General features: G+C 39.2%; 1 protein-coding gene across 1 annotated transcript in view; it reads left to right on the top strand.

Annotated features, from left to right (window-relative positions):
• DLGAP1 (DLG associated protein 1) overlaps positions 1-19,893 on the top strand; it is a 643,533-nt gene that overhangs the window by 252,930 nt on the left and 370,710 nt on the right. The window lies entirely within an intron of this gene.

Raw genomic sequence — 19,893 nt, 5'->3', positions numbered from 1 at the left:
ACATCCAAAAATATTTAAATAAATGGTATTCTGTTATTGTCTAACAGTGCGATTAATCGCGATTAATTTTTTTAAATCGCTTGAAAGCCCTAGTTATGATGTTTCAAGATCAAGAGATTCATGGTAAAACTTTAGTGAAAGAATTCCAGTGTCCAGACAACTGGGATGTCTGCATTTGTGTGTGGAAAAATAGCTCTTTAATGCAATTTTCAAAGATTAGGTTTTAATAGTTACACTTGTTAACTACAATAACTTTTTATGGTAACTAAAGCAATTCAGTTTCTGATATAGCCAAATGCCTCTGGAAATTTTTTTACCAACAGTAACCAGTAGAACCTCAGAGTTATAAACACCTCAGGAATGGAGGTTATTCATAACTCTGAAATAGTAACTCTATTATTCTTATTTCAAAAGTTTACAACTGGACATTGACTTAATAAAGCTTTGAAACTTTACTATGCCGAAGAAAAAATGCTGCTTTTAACCATCTTAATTTAAATGAAACAAGGCACAGAAACAGTTTCCTTACCTTGTCAAATCTTTTTTTTAAACTTTCCCTTTATTTTTTTTTGTAGTTAATGTATAGCATAGTACTGTACTGTATATCCTTTTTTTTTTGTCTTTGCTGCTGCCTGATTGCATACTTTCAGTTCCAAATGAGGCGTGTCATTGACTGGTCAGTTCATAACTCTGGTGTTCATAACTCTCAGGTTCTACTGAATATAATATATATTGTTTTCTAAATCATTTCATAAATGTTTTTCCTAAAATGAAATAGGCAATACAGAAAAAGCTGTGTTATCCGGCACTTTACCAACTGGAATGCTCTAGAAACCAGCATTTTGGGAGGGGATGCATGGCACGGGCTTGGGGAGGGAGTTTGGGTGCAGGAGGGGGCTTGGTGGAGTGGGTTGGGGGCGCGGAAGGGGTTTCGGGATGCCGGATCCGGGTGGCGCTCACCTCAAGCAGCTCCCTGCAAGCGGCAACATGTCCCTGCTGCTCCTAGGTAGAGGAATGGCCACAGGGTCTCCATGCACTGCCCACCCTGCCCAAGTGCCAGCTCTGCAGCTCCCATTGGCTGGGGACCATGGCCTAGGAGCTGCGGAGGTGGCGCCTGCGGGCAAAGGCAGCACACAGAACTGCCTAGCTGCGCCTCCACCTAGGAGCAGCAGGGACATGTTGCCACTTGCAGGGAGCCGCCCAAGGTGAGCGCCGCCTGGTTCTGGCACCCCAAAACCCCTCCCGTGCCCCACCCCCCTGCCCTGAGCCCCCGCCTGCACTCAAACTCCCTCCCTCTTAGCTAACCAGAATTTTTCACTTACCAGCATACCCTATTCCCCCAACACGTCGGATAACACAGCTTTTACTGTATATGCAACTGGTAAATTTTGCGGTATGAAATGAGGCAACCCATCCTTCCTAGAAGGTACAAATTTGCACTGATTAGGTCAAAACTTATTTTCTTTAATATGGTTTGGAGTTTGCCCCCAAGCAGAATAATCCCAGGGCAGGATTGAAGACAATCTGCAAACATGACATCAGGAGGGAAATAACACCACTGGGTTGGAGTGTTCCTTTAAATAACTTCTGTAGCGCTTCTTTGGATTTAAGATCAAGAGCAATCAAGAGAGTGCACACCGCCTGCAAGCAGCTTAAGATGTATCTTATTATATGATATATAAACTGGGTATGAAACCAGAACCTTTTACCCAGGGGCTATTTCCCTAAGGTCATTTGTTTTTGGAGGAAAGTTACAAGAAGAATCAGCTTAGTCCTGCAGCAAAATTTCCAATATAACTTTGAGTCAGTAATGTTTGATGACACCGGTCAGTCAGATTTCATAAGGAATCATGGTCAGAGCTAGTTTCTTAGCGCCACAATGACTCCAAGAAGTTCCCGCTGTGGGAAAAGTATGACAGACCCAGATATAACAGATATATCTGCAGTGCAGTTTTAAAAATTGCCAAGTTTGGGAGAACACCATTTTTAAGGCTGGACAGACTAATACACTGGGACTACTTGCATAATGAATTTGGGCCATATGGAGATCTGTGACCTGAATATATGAGATAATAGAAAAATCATTAATGATCAAGTATCCTGATACTCTGGGCACAACCAGAATTTATTTATCCAGTGTTGACTATCTGCTGTTTTCTTGAATGAACTTGATGGTTTAGATAAAAGGTTTTAATTTTGAATTACTAAACTCTCTCTCTCTCTCTCCTGTAGTTAAGTACACAAAAAAACCAAGGTTTTGTGTGTTGTGTCAAGTAAATGGTTAGGAGCCAATATGTAAGGAGAATCAAAGATAGCTGTATTAATATACAAAACTTGTATATGAATTCAGTGTAGCACACATTAAGTGGGCTTTAGATGTACATTTTTGTCTACCTATATTTTATTTGCTTTTTGTTTTTTAATTTTTGTTTGCATTTAAACAAAAAAACCTAATGAAATTTTAAAAACTGTTTTCTTTTCCTCTTTACATTGTGTTTCTACCATGTGAATAAAAATTGGAAAAATATCTGGCACAAGGTCAGACTTTCTGGTTTCAGTTAAAATTGACTAATCCTGCTTATTTGTGTTTGACATCAAACATTGGAGCAAATTCTGGATGGCAAAATGTAGTTATTTAGTCTACGTTAATTACTACTTTCCTGAATCATAGCTGTCCTGTCAATTCCAAGTAGGATACAGTGATCAGGTACAAAATGTTGTGATATTGTGATACTTTGTAATAGACCAGATACCTTCTCAGAGATACTTCTTGGCTAGAGCTAGAAAGGTGGAATCCTGTTCATTACAATTACCAACAATTTATGCTCTTTAGGTAGTCTTACGATATGTCTAACACTCTTTATTCCGACATACATTCTTGAATTGATTTATATTTCAGTGTTCGCTCTCTATGGAAATGTGCAATAGTTTCTAACTTTGTGAAGTGGAAGCATCTAATTTTGTGAAATATCTGCAGTGTTGATCAAATTTTGACCTCTGCAAAACATTTTTTGACATTCTGAAGTATTTTATATTCATTATTTTCAAGGAAGGTTAATAGCTAGTAGACTTATTTATAGCAATAAAGTCTCAAAAACAAAAGAAGCTGTACCGGGTATGAGTACCATATTGTACTCATCCAAGGAAAAATAACTGATGGCATATTTGATTAACTTAGGTTATTTATATATCAAACATTGGCTTTAAAAAAATCTAGATTAAACTAATGTGAATTGCCTTCTTGTACTCAGTTGTTTTCTCCTGCTGTCTTAATGATTGTTGGGAGTCTGACAGTTATAAAACTGGGATTTTCAAATCCCAGCCTAAATAAATACTTTCATAGCCAAAGATGTCTCTGTTTTCACCCAGTGCAGACATTTTTCATTTTTTGCATTGAAATTATTTATCTCATTTATAGGGGTGGTTTGAGCACTCTACAGCTTGATGAAATAGAGGAACAACTGAATTGAAAGTATTTACTCTGTTAATTAGCTTTTTTATATGGCTCATTGTCACAGTTCACAGGAACTGCAGCTGTATTCACCATCCATGGACCAACAAGGGCTCCCGGCTTCTCAGCCGTCACCTCTCTTGAGCAGAGACCCGCATCTCTCTCCCTCCTGACCAGGTTTTTCCAGACTGCACAGTTCCCTGCCTACATTGTAAGTTCCCCAGCAAGTAAGACTGCCTAAGCAGTCCTGCCTTGCTTTCTTTTCAGAGGCTATAAGCAGGGTAATTGTCAACAGTTATAAATTACCACTCAGCCCTTTCTTAGCAAGCATGTTTATTCTTAAGGTACAAAATGTTATAGAGAAAACAATAAAAGAATTTACATGCATGCTAATAAGCTCACGAAACACCACCCCAACTGCAACAAGGGCTCTGGCAGGTGATCTGTCCTTCAACCCCACCAAGGAGTTTTTCTGTGGGTACAAGTTCATTAACAGCTATTAGCTCAGAACAAGCACACCCATAATTTTGAGTTCTCCTGTTATGCAATTTGAGCTTCTGATCTTGGGACCCTAGGAACAGGTAATCAGCTTGCAGTCACCCTTTCCTAAGGGCATAGCTTCAGAGGGCTGGGTTTTTGCATAACTGGAGGCGAAGGGTATGGATGTGGGGGATGGGATGGGAGGGCCAATCTGCATTTGCCTCCTGCTACATATTTCTCAGGAAGTCCTCTTCACACACATTGTCCCAAAAGTTAATTCTTGTCTGCCTCATTGTTCAGTATAGTCCTTTGATCATCCAGACCCATAATAATACATAATTTTTTTGCATTTAATGCAATAGACTCCAAAGATACTTAAACTGAATCTAATAAGATTTCCCATAGATATTGCAGGAGCTTGACATATTTGTCAACACTCCTCACCATAGTATCTGAGCACCTCGCATACATTAATTAATTGATTCTTTCCACCCTGTGAGGCAGCAAAGTAGTGAGCTGTAGAGGGTATACCAAAGAGAGAGCCACTCTTCATTGGGACGTTTTTTGAGATGATGGGGCCTCGTGCCCAAATGTGAAGAAGTGTCTCTTTCTTAGTTGGGAGGATGGCAGGCTTGGAATTTGAAATTGAATGGGAAAACCATTTCAAATTTGTCAGTAGCTCTTTGTTGGAAAAGGGGAATGTAATGGACTTCCACCACTCCCCAGGATCCTGTCAGTTCCAGGTATTTGGAGGGACCCACCTTCCATAAATATCTCTGCTGTCAATGAGTTTGGTGGCATATGTGCATCTTGTTTTGCTTTGGGGAGCTTACTGCTGCTGATGGCATCTCAGGTCTTACTGAAAACCACATTCAATATGAATAATCCTGGAAGACTAGGCATGTGTGTTGACTATGTCGCTGAGCACAATTAGCTTTCACCCACCAGCAGCACCTAAAATGGCAAATAATTTATGTGGGTAATGACCATTATAATTTTATCCTAAATATTAATTGATGCGCTCCTGCTGAAGGTAGAATTTAAGGGCTGCCAGCAGGGTGCTTTTAGTGAGGAGGTTAGATGGCTCAGGATCTAGTGTCCAGAGACTCTCAGAACAAAATGCATGTCAGTTAGCATGTTCAGTGTGTGAAGTGGCTTAGGAAGGCAGTGTGGCCTTGTGATTAGAGTATTGAACTGAGACAATAGACAGGGTTCTACTCCTGGCTGGGCAACTGGTCTGCTGGGTGAGCTGCAAATCACTTCTCCTATCTGGGTCTGCTTCTCCATCTCTAAAATGGAGATGGTAATAATGACCTCCTTTGTATAGCACTTCGAGATCTACTCCATGAGAAGCAGCACCATATAAGGACTAGGTGGTATTATTTATTACCCTGTTTCCCCGAAAATAAGACATCCTCCGAAAATAAGGCCTACTTACAGTTTTGCCTCTCGTTGTAATATAAGGCATCCCCCCGATAATAAGACCTCCCCGATAATAAGGCATCCACCGATAATAAGGCATTTTTCATTTCTGAAAAATAAGACATCCCCTGAAAATAAGACCTAGCGCATCTTTGGGAGCAAAAATTAATATAAGACACTGTCTTATTTTCGGGGAAACAGGGTAGAGAAGGCAGCAAAATGGTTGGTGAAAGTTACTGCCTATAGCATAGTATAATTTGTTTTGTTTAAATTATGTAAATAAAATACACCCAGTATGTAAATCTCTCTACAAATACATACTTTTCTTTCTTTGCAGCAAATAGTTCCTGAAAAACAGTTTCTTTGCTGTTCCTGAAAAAACGGTAATTTTGCATAAAAGATAATGAATAATTTTTGGTGAAGCTAATTAGTTGATTGCTATAAATTGCATTAGTTTTTTAGTGTAAATTTAGCCCCTTACTATCCATTTACAATTTCATTTGACAAGATCATTGATGTTGATGACTAAACACTTTTTATTTTGCCTTCCATTCTCAAAAGTTGTTTAAAGCACAAAGTGGCAGACGTCAGGCAGCTAAATGTTTTCAAATGTGCTGGTTTAGTGGAGAGGCTGTTTGAGTAACAGAGGAAGAAAGGGAGACTCAGATTAGTTGGTATACTGTAAATAACTTTAGTTCCATATGGTTGTCCATAATAAGGTGACAACTTACCATTTTATCTACCTTGATGTACACTAATTAACAAATTTAGTGACATACCACGTTGTCGAAAAGTGTTACTCCCAGCAAGGAAAATTTACCTTGAATTCCCTTCAGTTGCTGCAACACTACACTGTGCAGGCCTGTCACACACATTAGATAACCTTGTGTATATTTAGTCACTTTAGAAAGGAAAATGAATCTGGATTGCTTTTCACTTGTTTTTCACAATCTTCCACTCATGTAAAGTTACAGTAACAGAGTACGAATGCATGTATTTAGCGAGGAAACAGAGTGGTCTGCAATGTACAGTACCAAAATCCAGAAGATTGAATCCAAGCAGGATGCCAGGCTTCTTCTCAGGTGCTTGGAATTTTTTAAAAGGTTCTATTTTCTCGGGGAGTTGTAAACCATAGTGTTTCCCTCTGGTGGGAATTCCTTTCTTTCCCACCCCCTCCCCCCCCCGTTTCTGAGGGAAAAAACCCAATGTGAGTCACTCAGCTTTATTTGATAGATATTCGGTTATTCATTGTTTCTTACCTTGAAAACCCATAACATCTTTACCAGTTCTCTTTTATTCCTTTGCAAACCTCTTATTCAAAAGTAAATTAACATAGGTTAAGTAACAAGTGCTGCTGCTATGCCGCTGCAGAGTAGATGCTTCCTACGTCGATGGAAGGGATTTTTCTGTTGATGAAGCTAATCCATCTCTCCGGGAGTCAGTAGGTAGGTCGATGGAAGAATTCTTTTGTCAATTTAGCTCCATCTACACTGGGATTAGTTTGATACCACTCAGAACATAGAATGTTTCATAGCACTGAATGACATCGCTAGGTCCATCTAATTTCTAAGTATAGACCAGACCTTAAATATTAACAGTTGCCTCTCCGTGCAGGAGAGAGCTATCTTAAACTGCTTGTGGCTAGCTATTAATGCTCTCTTTTACAGGCCACTGCGGAGATGCCACAGCTTACTCGCTCACCCAGCAGTGTGATAATTCTGCCTTCAGGAAAAGAACTAATGGGATGGTCATGTCTTTCTTTAGGATAACCAGTAATAAAATGAAATGACAATCATGTGGATTTACTAAGGAAACATGAGAGTTGGGTTTCGAGTTCAGAATAATTGCCATTAATCATTACAGAATTCAAGGCTGCTCATTACACTGGGAAACAGTTTGACGGACAGAAAATGCATTTTTCCATTTTAAAGCATGGGAAAGTTGTTGTAAATTGTTGTAAAGACATTTCTGTGCTTTTAAAAAAAAACTAGGAAGTGTATTGATTTTTCATTTTCTTAGAAGAATTTACCTTCTAAATCTACCAATCTGTGCTTTTCCTGTGCTTTACAGTGACGAACTGTTCCTCTTTCCTAACCTAGATCATGAAAAATGTTTGAAATTTTTGGCATGATTTAAAACTTTTCTTTACTCTTCTTATTTACATATTGTGATCTTTCAGTTAATGGCAGAGTGAACTGTTTCATAATTTTTCTTCATAATTCATTGATGCGGTATTCCCTCATAATTTGTTGCGATTAATTCTTGGGCAGCAGATTCTTTTCATTTTTTAATTGCAAATATTACAATCAAATATGCATTTTGTGTTTTGTTCTGTAAATTATGTAACTGTAAATATCAAAGAGCATATTTGACTAATAGTCAATATAGGACTAAAGTGTTTTATAGGCTTATGCTGGCTCTGTGCATGAGAATGAATTTCACCCAGTTTGCACCAAGTTGTTTCACATTTTGCTAGTATTCAGTTAAGCAAAACTTGAGCAATTTGAATGATCCATGGAAAGTGAACATGAGAGGTGTTAGCATGATCAGAGCAGTTAACTTTTAGATTTGGGGAAAAAATCATTAACATATCAATTGTTCACTCAATTGTATTTATATTATACTGGAGTTTTCCAATACTGACTTTTCTGTTTTTGTAGTCTACTTCCTTCTCAGACAAAAGAGCTTGTTTAAGGCTACTATTTATGCAGCAGTATTAAAAAAAAAAACAACCCTAACAAATAAATATCTTATCAGCTACAGATATTGTAGTGACTTGATTAAAAACAGCAAGAGCAGCCGATAATTTGTTTCTAAAAATTACCTTAGTGGGCCATCACGGCAGTTGTGTATTCTCTAACTGCAGATGTATTGTAATTCTTTTGACAAGTCAGCCAGTAATAATAATTTGTCCATGGTTTAAGTCACTGGGACATGTACCTTTTTCTTTTTTAGCTGTCTGCATTTCTTCCCCCCTGTCCCCCCCCCCCCCCAGCTTGGCTGTAAAAACACCCCAACTCTGGCAGGAAGGGCAAGAGAAAAAACTTGATTTATGGGCAGATAAGGTGCTGCTTAAATCACTGCATCTGTTAACCTCCAGGCCTTTCTCTCCTTTCCATCCTCGATAATGTCCTGGGGTAGATGCCAAGTGCCACACCTAGACAACATACTTTACTCCACCTTATACCTTTCATAAGCACTAAATTAATGTAACAGGTTTTTTAAATAATTTAATTTTAAAAGATTCAAATGTAAATAAAGTTGTAGGTAACTACCGTGAAAGTGCTGTGCCTGATCCAAACACAGCCTTTTCATATTGACTTTCCGTCAGGTGAAGGATTAAACTCATGACCTTTATTGTTTGGCCGTTCCATCTACAATGAGGATAAGAATCCATTTCTAACTGTTTTACCCAATCAATTACACTATTTGATGGCCTGTAACAATTTAATTGGGCAGCTTGATAATATTTACTGGCAGAGTAAAGCTTTTTGACAGTTGTGAAGAAAATGCCAGCTAAACCACTCGTCTTGTTTTGTCAGCATTCTTCAGAAGTAATGAATACTTTAAAGCTCTCTTGATGATAGAGTGCATTTTAATTGTCAGTGGTTACTTTACAGACTTGCTAAACATGCATTCTCTCTATTGTATGTTTTTGAGGGAAACTTTCAATCAAATCATGGGCTGTAAGTCATTGCACCCCTTTCCTCCTCCCTTCTCCCAATTCAGGAAGCTGTAAAACAGTTCATTGTCAAGGACTTTTACTTTGCCTTTAGTGATTTTTTTTTTTACAGGGTTTCAAGGGACTATTAAAATTGAGAGTCACTGAATCATGCAGATCAAGAATGTTTTAGCATGTCATGCAAGTTAATAAGCAAGAAAATTTATACAACCAAGGGGCATCTTGTTTCATAAGGAAGTAATCTGAGAGCATTTTCAAAGCACTGCTACATTGTCCTACTTCATAGTAGATCTTTCATTGTGATGGATTATGAAATATTCTATTAAGTAGTAACTTCTTAGGTAAGAATTAAATGAAGGATGATGTTACATCACAGCTAGATCATTTCAAGTTAGTACCTGTAGGGAAGCATAATGCAGAGCATGCACACTCAATGGGAATAGAACTGGGTGAACAATATACTCCACCGCCGTCTGGGCCACAGGGGAAAGCGAATCCTTGGCCCCGTTCATAAATTACAACCAGCTTTTTTCTTCCCACCTTGTTAGGCACTCAGCCGAGTTGTGGATGGGGGATCCTTTGCTGATTAGTGGGGTGGATTGGTGTACTGTAAGCCTGTTGCCTCACATACACTCAAGGGCTGGGGGAGTGTGTTCATAAGCCCTGCCTACGATGCCATTCTGCATCTGGAAGCAACTGCACCTATTCTCCCTGCCTTGGGATTAGAGTAGCTCTGGGGTTTTGAGCCTTGCTGTGGTCATATTGCGAGTTGCCATTTTGTGGCTGGGAAAGAATTTTTCCATCACCCCCTCCCCCCGACCCTCCTGGTAAGCACCGCCCCGCATCCCAACCCCCAGCCCTGAGCCCCCCCAACACCCAACTTCTGCTGCTGGGGAACGGGCCCGAGACTGGCCCAGCAGCAGCCAGTGCAGCTGCCCCAGGGGCTGCCCAAGGTGCTCAGGCGGCTCCTGGGCCAACTGCACCGGCTGCTGCAAAAGTCACAGAGGTCATGGAATCCATGATTTCTGTGACAAACACAGAGCCTTAGTGATAAACTGTGTACTGTCATGCAAAAATGGTTGACTTCTCTCTCCTCTGCCTTGTGGCCTCTGCTTTTTTGCCAAAATTTTTATTTTTGTCAAAGACTATTTATTTTGTTAGGAAAAAAATGCTTTGATTAAACGTTTTTGACAACTCAGACCCATACTCCTCCACTGTATTTACACATCCCATTCCTTTCTGTCAAAAGAATAGTCCACTAAAGAAAACGTTAGTAATGCTGCCCACTAGAGGTTGAACAGGAGACTTGTGTGAACTACATGCCAGGGGTGTGATTCCCCTGCTCTCATACACATACGCGCACTAGCTCAGTGAGCGCTAGCATAAGACTGTGTATGCGAACGGGGAGTTACACCCTTTGCTCGTAGTGTAGACATAGCATTGGGGTTTGCCTACGCTGCAGCTGCGAGCGAGTCTCCCAGTTTAGGTAGCCAGAATCCCACTAGCAGGGCTCAAACTAGTGCACTAAAAATAGCAATGTGGATGTTGTGGCTTGGGCTGGAGCTTGGGCTCTCAAGTCTAGGTAGTTGAATGGGCTTGAGAGATGGAGCTCCAGCCTGAGCTGCAACATCCACATTTGCTATTTTTGGAGCTCTAGCTCGTGCCCCACTAACACGAGCCTGTGTATCCAGGCTGAGAGGCTCACTCCCAGCTGCAGTGCAGACATACCCTTAGAGGTCTGAATTATATGAAAATTGGCCTTGTGTGGAGAAACTGTGGCCTAGTGGACAGAACACGGGACTAGGTCTTTGAGACCTGGCGTCTATTCTTGGCTCTGACACTGGTTTCCTGGGTGGCCTTGGGCAAGTCACATAATCTCTCCTTGCCTCCGCTGCTGGGGGAGGGATAGCTCAGTGGTTTGAACATTGGCCTGCTAAACCCAGGGTTGTGAGTTCAATCCTTGAGGGGGCCACTTAGGGATCTGGGGCAAAATCAGTACTTGGTCCTGCTAGTCAACACAGGGGGCTGGACTCGATGACCTTTCAAGGTCCCTTCCAGTTCTAGGAGATAGGATATCTCCATAAATTAATTAATTAATTCCCCATCTTGGGATAACGATACTTGCCTCCATTGTAGTAAAGTGCTTTGAGATCTGATGATGAAAAGCACCATAGAAGAACAAGGTGGGATTTATTATTGATTGTAAAGCCAGAATGCAACTTGCAATGAAGGAATGCAGTTATATGAGCAGCTCTTCAATAGTAGGAAGTTGACTGAGGGAAGAGGGAGAACTTGGGGCAAAATCAGTACTCGGTCCTGCTAGTGAAGGCAGGGGGCTGGACTCGATGACCTTTCGGGCTCCCTTCCAGTTCTAGGAGATAGGATAGCTCCATTTATAAATTTTATAAGTAAATAAACTGAGGCAGTTTTCCCAAAACGGCTTCTGTATTTATTGTGAAGAGCAGAGTGCCTATCTACTGTGCCAACAATAAATGTAGCCATTTGGTGCTGTGGAGCAGCACCACTGGCTGTGCCAGAGATTTACAAATATCAAGATAGGTAGAAGAAAAGACAGGAGTGCTTGATCCTTGGCACTGACTTTATGCTGCACCTGAGTTCTTTCCACCTCATACCAGTTCCTGCTGCTCCCCTCTGCTCCCCACTGGCTCCCATCTCTACAATGTTGGGTTGTGAGAAGTGGTCTTGACATAATTTAACATCAGAATTTTCCTTTATATGGCCCTGTGCAAGACATTTTGTACTAATAAACATTTTTGAGGCAATTTTTCTTTGTTCCAGGGCACACGTTTGTACAGTATCCAGCTGGATATGGACTGTATGGTTGTTGTCTATGGGCAATGATATGGTCTCTGGCTGTTACTTTTAATAAACAAATCATCTTGCTTTTATTTTTGTATGCTAAACTTGTTCTAATTTTTATTATAAAACTCCATTGGACCCAGTATAACTTGCAGAGTTAGGCAGTGCCGATTAGGTAAAGCAGGCTCTTTAACTGTATTTTCAGGGGGCTCAGTGAACAAGAAGCTCAAGACAGAATTGTATTTAGTTTAGGAAGGTATTGGTATCAAGAGTATGACTACCAAAAAAAAATAGTCTTGTCAAAAACACGGTTCAGTTGAGTCCCCCATTCTTGGGTTCCTTAATATCCATTCCCCTTTCCTTTTATGATTTAAAAGTCACCATTTTGCTTGTGTGGGTCAGTCAATCTGGAATGACCTCTCACTCCTACTGAAGCATTGACCCATTTCATCTTTTTAGTTCTACTCTTGCATTCCTTTTCTCTGTAGCGTGTCACTGGTACTGTCTGTATATCTTTTTGATACTGTGTGTAACAAGGCAATATGAAAAAATTGATTTTATTGACATTTTTATAAATATCCTTAAGACAGTATGTACTTGCATGGTAAAATATAAACAAACTAGTGAGTATAATAAAGAGAAACTATTCTGCTCCTATCAAAAAACACACATTAAGATAAAGATTGTGTGTATTTTAAGGGTAGGTGCCGTAAACTTCAATCTAGAATCATGGTGTCTGTACCTGCACTTGTAATGTCAGTCGTAATATTAGAATTAAACTCTTACTGAAACATAAACCCATTGAACACATTTCTACATTCTATATCCTGACCACCCATTCACCAAAAAATCAGCAACAACATAGAAATGTTATTGTTTATGTTAGTGTCATGGGATTGCTTTGTAAGGGCATGATTATGACATTCTTACTCTTGGTGAAAGTATCTTGCTGTACAAGTAAACCCATTAAAGTCAATGGGACCATTTGTGGAGTAGGGTGCTACTCCCAATGAGTAAAGATATCAGAATCTGGCCCAAAATGAAGAGAAGATTCCAGTAGAGTACTTCAGCTTATGCTCCTGCATATCTCTTCACTTGCCTCATATAGTTTACCCAAACCTGCCTCTCCTGGATGTTTGATCTGGAGTTTGCGTTCTAACACATTCTGAAGTTCTGTTGCTGATACCTTGCTTCTTGAATCTGTAACACTAGGCTGGAAATCTTGTGGGAGTTTTCTCATGAGAATGTTTTTACTTCTGTTTCTGACTGGAAATACACAAATACAGGCTTTCTAGAGATATTTTGGTATATATGGTCCTGCCCAAAACCAAGATGTACAAAATAAAAAATATCTGATCATTTCAGAATTCAAAAGGTTTGTTACAAGTCCTTTTCTAAAAAATAGATAAAGCTTCTGATCTTCTCTGAGTTGGTTAGCTGAGATGTTTTGAACTCAACCCCCAGGATGAAATCTTACATTGCCTAAAGTGGGTGAAAAGTAAGAGAAAGGGCACTGTAACCTCTAAACCTGTAGGTGAAATTTCTGTTGAAAGGAGAGAACAGAGTCAAAAAAGATGCAAACTGATGTGGTTTGACCTAAAAGAACTGTTGCCTGGATGAAAGGAAGTGTCTACATAGGAACGATCAGAAATGTGTTTTGACTAAATAATTTTGGTGGAACAAGGTTGCCACTCTTTTTTGATATTTCTTTTTTGAAGAGCATTTGTCAGCTTACACTGCTCCAGTGTGGCTGGAAAGTGTAAAAAGAATCATCATTACCACCACATTGACCAGCTTTTGTCATCATGGTTATGACTACGACCACATGGTGGGACACAGAGATTTGCCACTGGGCCTTATTCTTGATTTGCAAATTGTTCTAACCAGACCCAATGAGGAGAGGAAACCAGATAATATCAACATATTCACAGCTCTGTTCTGAGCAACTTCTGAGGTGTGAACTTAAGGATCCTGTTGTTTCCCCTTGTGCTCATTTCCAGCCACATTTTATTCTTCTCTCTTTTGTTGTCTATCCAATAAGAATCTGGATTAGCCAACCATGGCAAACCTAAACTTGTATTGGAACACTGCTGTGACCAGTTTGGCAAGCAAAAAACAATTCCTGATCATTGTGAAAATGTTGATCTCCCACAGACTAGCAAGTTGACAATAAAAAGTATATTAGCCAAATGTTTTTCATGGTGGGAAAATAAAGCTAATTGGGTCTTATGCTGTGCCTCAAATTTTCCAGTAGCTCAGCTACAATCCAAAGGTAACAGCTGCATTTTCCTGTCTTTTTTTCAATATTTACTTCACTTCCCCGTTGTTTGTCTTTTCTTAAGACTTGAGCAAAACAACCTGAGGACCTCAAATCTACCACCTAATACTGATTTTTTTTTTCTTTTCTTCAAAACAAGGTCATTTGCTACTGTCGAGACTGTCGAGCACCGGTTTTCCCTTTTGAAAGACTCTATAGAGTAGAGAGAAGAACTGAAGGAGATATTAAAAATGAATGTCGGTGTTTAACTCTTTTGTTGTGTGATTATGAAGTGTTTGGGGTGGTACAATGAGCAATTCCAAGCCCTTCTAATAGAAGTCCAAATTCTAATTATTATTCATGTTCTGGCAATCAAATACTGTTGCCCCTTGGTCTGAACGATTTAGCCAATATTAGGGATTTGCAGGGTAGTTTCCCTTAACAGGAGAAACTGATTATAGGAGTCGGGTATTTCTGGTACACTATTCTTTATGTACAAAGAATGTACCTAGTGTCCTGTTTCCCTGAACACAATAGGAACAAACCACAGGAGGTAGTTTACTTGCTTACAGTTTCCAAGCCTGCCTTTCCAGTTAGTCCTGTGCCCCAAGGAGCTCTGTCTCTGCTCGCTGCCATGGCCATGCTACTGTGGCTTTCTCTGGCCTTCTGCCTCTGACACACACAGCTCCAACCAATCAATGCCACAGCCCCAGTGTTTGCAACCAGTCCCAAGGGAAGCCCCTTGCATGCATGGCTTAGCATCTGCTGATCAGTCTGGTATGCAGCCTAGTGCCTTGACTTCCATTATCTTCGGCTAGCTGACTCCATAAAGGAGCTTAATTGCCTCTTCCCATTAGCCCGAATGAAGGGTGGCTAGCATGCCCAACAGCTTTAACGATGCCTGTGATTGCCTATAAATCAGACACTGGGTGGCAGGCATTAATACCTTCCAACATAACAGTACCAAACAGATAGAATTAAAAATGACATCCTACAACCCAAAGCTCATCCCTACTTATAATTATGCCCAGTTGTTGAAAAGGCTGTATGCTATTATAAAAGTTAGTGACGTGTTTTTATTAGATTAGAAATGTCAAGGAAACATGGTTTCATACTAGTGATTCCTATGGTGGACCCAGATAGTTTGAAGTTAACTACTTAAAGTTTATTGAAGTGTCAGCTATGTAAAGAACTGTTTCATAAATTCATTTTGTTCCTCTCTGCAGTTAGCTTTGGTTGATGTTTGCTCTTGTTTCAGTTCATGCAGTGTTATACCCTTATATTTTCTATTCCTTGCTGTATTGATACCTAAATGAGGCCCTTTCTTAATCTCTTCTTTGCTAAAGAAATGCAGACCTACATTTTCCATCAAAGCTTTCAGAAAAGCAGGGATTCTTGTGTTTCTATGTGAGCCTGGTTGACCTACACTGTAACACTTCTCTCTATAGTGCTCTTTTTATAATGTAACTAGAATACTGAAATCCGAATTGCTTGCCTACTGCCTTTAGCTGAATAGCCCATTTAATCCAAAAAAATCTATTCTGATCATGAAATTACTGTTGCTTCTTGTAATTGAGTTTTGAGTATTTCAGTTTTTAGAGAAAGATGTGTGATGTATGAGCAAGGTGAAAAGAGAACAAAATAACCATGTTAAATTGCATGAAAGGAAATGTTACCAAAGTAGGTGTGTAGGTGGGTGGGAGAGGAAAGGATTATATCATAAGGACCCCAGAAAACTGTCAGATTTTTGTAACACAACTCTTTGGAAGTATTGAAGTTATCCAAAGGAAGTGCTTCAGAGCAGGGATCAGACATGACTCTCTGTTTATCATTACAAATGGAGATTAAGTATGCATTCTGAGGTGCTAGCAAGAAATTTCATATAAACTTGAGCTATTATATATCAGGCCTTAATCTTTGTAGAATTTGTAAACCACTTCTAGACAGACATTACAGTGCAGTTTGTTGTAATTAAAAAGTTATTCTATTTTTCACTGTGATTTAAAGGCTTTTTAATATTTAGTGTTAGACTAAATATAAATTGGCAGTCTAATTCCAGTAGGTGAGGCAAAGATAATGGTTTGTACTGTGATGGAGCAGGGAAGAAAAGCCTTATAATACAGCATGAGATGATGTAACTGCTGTGCTGATGTAAATAAGGGAAGTGCATAGTCTTCAATGGAGATAAAGCTATTAATTAACATATAACTGAATCGCATGTTGATAAAGATAATCACTGCTATGGGTTAGATAATCAAACCCAAAATTCCAAACCCTCTCGCCACCTCTGCCTTGTTTTAGGAAACCTATGTCTGTGCAATAAATAATTAGTTTCTTGACTTTTAAAAAAGCTGACACGTAAAAAGACTCTATATCTAGTATATGTAATTAATTTTTTCTGAAGAGGAAGCTCCAAGTTTTCCATTTACTCATTTAGTCTGCCATTCCATTATACTCAGAGGGCAAAGCATCTTCAGTAATTTTGTACAGAATACAGAGAAGGAACAAATAAATGACTGAAGTCACAGAGAATTTCATATGCAAGTAGGTGTTTCCTACTTTCCCCTGTACACCTTTGAATAAGGAGACTGCAAATTTCTTGAATGGATGGTAATAAACAGATTTCCATACTGAGTTTTATAGATGTGTCTATAGAAGTTGATATTTGCCTCATGGTTTGAAATAAGGGTCTTAAAAGAATTCACTACTGAATCTCTCTGTCTCTCTCTCTCTCTGTGTGTATATATATATATATATATATATATCTAGTATCTCTGAAGCCATTATATATATATATATATATATATATATATATATATATATATATAATGGCTTCAGAGATACTAGATTCAATGCACATTTCAAAAAGCTAGAAAATCAGGACTGATCTTGTTAGATTATTTTCTATTCATTTTATAGCCTTATCTTAAAGCACTGCCTTCTAATATTCAGTACAATGAAATAGGGCAGTGGTTCTCAACCAGGGGTACATGTACCCTTGGGGGTACATGAACCCCTGGGGGTACGCAGAAGTCTTCCAAGGGGTACATCAGCTCATCTAGATATTTGTCTAGTTTTACAACAGGCTACATAAAAAGCACTAGTACAAATTAAAATTTCATATGAACAATGACTTGTTTATACTGCTCTATATACTATACACTGAAATGTAAGTACAATATTTATGTTCTAATTGATTTAGTTTATAATTATATAGTAAAAATGAGACCATAAGCAATTTTTCAGTAATAGTGTCTGTGACACTTCTGTATTTTTATATCTGATTTCATAAGCAAGTGGTATTTAATTGAGGTGAAACTTGGGGGGATACGCAAGACAAATCAGACTCCTGAAAGGGGTACAGTCGTCTGGAAAGGTTGAGAGCCACTGAAATAGGCTTTAAAATGAAGAAATTGTCTCAGAACTTTGACTTATGAAAGACTTAAAAAAAAAATTAGCTAAGCAAGGACGTACAAGATGGTGGTATTTTTAGAGGTTAAAAACAGGGTTTGAATTTGGTTATTGGCTCACTTCACATTCCTGGCAAACAAGAACATAAGCTCTTTCACTAGATGCTATAAAGCATTTTTAATGGAAGAATAAAATCTTACATGACAAACATTTTTAGTAGGATGCCATGCTATCAAAAATAGATATCAGGCTGTCTGTGGTACTAAAATTATTTTTCACTCTGTTTTCTGCCCAGTCTGATTGATGAACAGGAATTTGATGAACAAATACTATTAATAACATGAATGAAATAAACTAAAAAAGGAAATGGTGCTAATTCAAAAAGTATGGATGAAGTGCAGTTTACTAGAGAAAAGATTATTAGGTATTGTCATGGGAAAATCTAATACCATATGCAGTAACCAGTCTAGATTCATAACACTGGACGTGCTTTTCAGGGTCTACTTTTACCAATGTCACAGCAATGTATTGATCCCTTGATCTGTCCCTAACAGGCAAACTGTTTTCTTGTTATGTTACTTGCATGTATTTCTGAAATAAAACAAGAATTGTATGTTCATTTTCATAATAATTATAGGATATATGTAACATCTGGCTAATGAAAATATATATTTTTGAGAAAAAATATTTAGTAGAGATGAGCCAAACTGAAAATTTGGATCTGGATTTTTAATAGTTGTCAAAATTTAGGTGAACCAGTGTTTTGGTTTGGCCTATTATGAAGAATTGGGTCATTTGTAAAACATGTGTCAGGGTTTGTTTTTTGAGGTTTTTGTTTTGGTCCATCTCTTGTACTGATATTACAATCTGATGTTCTGGTTGCTAGGATAAATTATGTTTACAATTCCACATTTATGACTGAATTTCTTGGTTACATTAGCTGGTTATCCAGTCTAAAAAAGTCAGTAAAGCTCAGGTACAGAAATACCTTGAGCAAAATGACATCAATAGTAAATTATTGTTATGGCCAGATTTTCAAGATCTCAGCACCTAGCGGCTGCCCTATGACCCTTTTTGACAGGCAGCCGGTCAGGGACAGGACTTCTTACCTAAAGTGTTCTTAAGTCCACCTTTCTGACTCTCACTGCTATTATGCTTTTTAGGTCTCTTTAAGCCTGTCACACCGCACAAGAGTGTATGCTGATGTCTCTGTTGAGGCAGATACTACCATACATCTTTCATGCCGTGTCGTATGTTTTCCTTCCAGTCATTCACTATTGTACTTGCTGCTTTGGATAAACATTTAAATTCTCATATATATATATTTTTTGGTCTTCACCTTTCACATTCTTATTCCCAGATAAACTTACCCACTCTCAGGCCTTTTTGCCCTTTGTTCTAGCCTAGGGAACCATACTTCTGCATGTTGATTTTCCTGGCTGGAGGTCTCAGCCAGAAGCCAGCTCACAGAGTTCCTTGCATTAGTGGTTAAAGGCACAGGGCTCATATAATTATATCTGGGTGAAAGTCAGGGCTTAATTGGCATCAAAGTGGCTTTGTGCTGACCCTCTTCAGAAGGGTGAATTTCACTTTCTTGGCATTAATTCAGCTCTATATCAAACACGAATTATTGACAGATTAATGCTGATTTACCACAGTAGGCATGGGGAGAACATAGTATCTCCAGGTGAGTTTTGAAAGTGGAGAGTCAGTGAAGCAGAGAGATGAGGAGGTTATTTTGAAATGACAAGGTGAGGGGGAAGAAGGCTCTAGCACAGAGTGGTGGTGGTTGTGTGAAGGGACAGAGAGTAGGCTAACAGTGGGCAGCTAAAAGGAGCAAGGAGGGAAGTAGAGATGGGATTGCATCAGAATTCCTGATCCATGCATGCCTAATATTTGGGTGTGTCTATATCCACAATATGGGGACCAGAGCCATACGTTCGGTTTTGTATCCAACCAGCTGTAAGTGTTTGAAAGTGGAAATTAGACCCAGGCCCTGTTCACCCCGAGTGACGTTTGTCTCTACTTGCTCTCTTCTTGGAGTGTCAGGACCACAGAACTCCACTATTCTTCTATGGTCTGTTAATTCGGGCTGTTGTCCCAACCTTCTAGGGAGTTCCTAGCATCATGTTATTACATAAGACTCTCAGCTTTCATTTTTAAACTAGGAGATCACACATTTTGTTGCTTCTTTAGGTCGAACTCATTGTACACACCAGGAGCTCTTTGCATCTCTCTATTCTCCCCCACAAGCCCTTTCCATTCCCCCCTATTTCAGGGGAACCTCGCTGCAACCTCCCCAATCTCTCCTTCATGCCAGCAGCTCTGTGTCCCCTCTCCCTCTCCTCCCTGTCTCAGAGACTCCCATTC

The sequence above is a fragment of the Malaclemys terrapin genome, chromosome 2 (genome assembly GCF_027887155.1).
Source record: "Malaclemys terrapin pileata isolate rMalTer1 chromosome 2, rMalTer1.hap1, whole genome shotgun sequence".
In the NCBI taxonomy this organism is placed as follows: Eukaryota; Metazoa; Chordata; order Testudines; family Emydidae; genus Malaclemys; species Malaclemys terrapin.
Note: the sequence above shows the minus strand (reverse complement) of the source record. Positions and strands in the feature narration are given on the sequence as shown.